The sequence below is a fragment of the Eschrichtius robustus genome, chromosome X, assembly GCF_028021215.1.
Source record: "Eschrichtius robustus isolate mEscRob2 chromosome X, mEscRob2.pri, whole genome shotgun sequence".
In the NCBI taxonomy this organism is placed as follows: Eukaryota; Metazoa; Chordata; class Mammalia; order Artiodactyla; family Eschrichtiidae; genus Eschrichtius; species Eschrichtius robustus.
Window position 1 is genome coordinate 22,508,909 of NC_090845.1, and position 1,992 is coordinate 22,510,900.

Consider the following 1,992-nt stretch of genomic DNA (forward strand, 5'->3'; position numbering starts at 1 on the left):
GTGTGTGGGCTTTCTCTAGTTGTGGCAAGCAGGGGCTGCTCTTCGTTGTGGTGCGCAGGCTTCTCATTGCGGTGGCTTCTCTTGTTGCCAAGCACAGGCTCTAGGCGCACGGGCTTCAGTAGTTGTGGCATGGGGGCTCAGTAGTTGTGGTGCACAGGCTTAGTTGCTCCGCAGCATGTGGGATCTTCCCGGACCAAGGCTCGAATCTGTGTCCCCTGCAATGGCAGGCAAATTCTTAACCACTGTGCCACCAGGGAAGCCCTACTTGAATATTTTGAAGCTATCTTGTTACATGCAGAAAAAGTTTTGATTATTGTATCTTCTTGTATTATATTATTCATCAACATAAAAAGAAATATAATTTCTTTAGTCCATTTTCACCTTGAATTCTACTCCACTTTTCTTTTAGCTAATTTTGGCTTGGGTATCATTTTAATTCCTATATATTTTTTAAATTATTTATTTATTTATTTAATTGGTTGCACCGGGTCTTAGTTGCAGCAGGTGGGCTCCTTAGTTGAGGCTCGCCGGCTCCTTAGTTGCGGCTCGTTTGCTCTTTAGCTGCGGCAGGTGGGCTCCTTAGTTGCAGCTTGCCGGCTCCTTAGTTTCGGCACGTGAGCTCTTTAGTTGCAGCAGGTGGACTCCTTAATTGTGGCTCGTGGGCTCCTTGGTTGCGGCTCGCTGGCTCCTTAGTTGCAGCATTGCAGCCTCCTTAGTTGAGGCATGCGAACTCTTAGTTGCAACATGAATGTGGGATCTAGTTCCCTGACCAGGGATCGAACCCAGGCTCCCTGCATTGAGAGCACAGAGTCTTAACCACTGTGCCAGCAGGGAAGTCCCAATCCCTATATTTTAAAGCATTATTTTTCATTTTAAGAATGTCTTTGAGGGGCCTCCCTGGTGGCGCAGTGGTTAAGAATCCGCCTGCCAATGCAGGGGGCACAGCTTCGAGCCCTGGTCTGGGAAGATCCCACATGCTGCAAAGCAACTAAGCCTGTGCACCACAAGTACTGAGCCTGTGCTTTAGAGCCTGTGAGCCACAACTACTGAGCCCATGTGCCACAATTACTGAAGCCCGCGGGCCTAGAGCCCGTGCTCCGCAACAAGAGAAGCCACCACAATGAGAAGCCCGCGCACCACAGCAAAGAGTAGCCCCTGCTCACCGCAACTAGAGAAAGTCCATGCACAGCAACGAAGACCCAACACAGCCAAAAATAAAAAAATAAAATAAATAAATTTATAAAAAAAAAAAAAGAGTGTCTTTGAGACAGTCTCTTCAGCAAGTGGTGTTGGAGAAGCTGGACAGCTGCATGTAAATCAATGAAGTTAGAATAAACCCTCACACCATACATAAAAATAAATTCAAAATGGCTTCAAGACTTAAATATGACATGATACCATAAAACTCCTAGAAGAGAACATAGGCAAAATATTCTCTGACATAAATTGTACCAGTGTTTTCTTAGGTCAGTCTCCCAAGGCAATAGAAATAAAAGCAAAAATAAACAAATTGGACCTAATCAAACTTTCAAACTTACAAGCTTCTGTACAACAAAGGAAGCCATAAATAAAATGAAAAGACCACCTACAGACTGAAAGAAAATATTTGCAAATGATGTGATCGACAAGGGCTTAATTTCCACAATATACAAACAGATCATACAATTCAATAACAAAAAAACAACCCAATCAAAAAATGGGCAGGGGCTTCCCTGGTGGCGTGGTGGTTGGGAGTCTGCCTGCCGGTGCGGGGGGCACGGGTTCAGGCCCTGGTCCGGGAAGATCCCGCGTGCTGTGGAGCAGCTGGGCCCGTGCACCACGGGTGCTGAGCCTGCGCTCTGGAGCCCGCGAGCCGCAGCTGCTGAGCCCATGTGACACAACTGCTGAGGCCCACGCGCCTGGAGCCCGTGCTCCGCAGTGGGAGAGGCCACCGCAGTGAGAGGCCCGTGCACCGTAGCAAAGACCCAACTCAGCCAAAAATAAATAAATTAA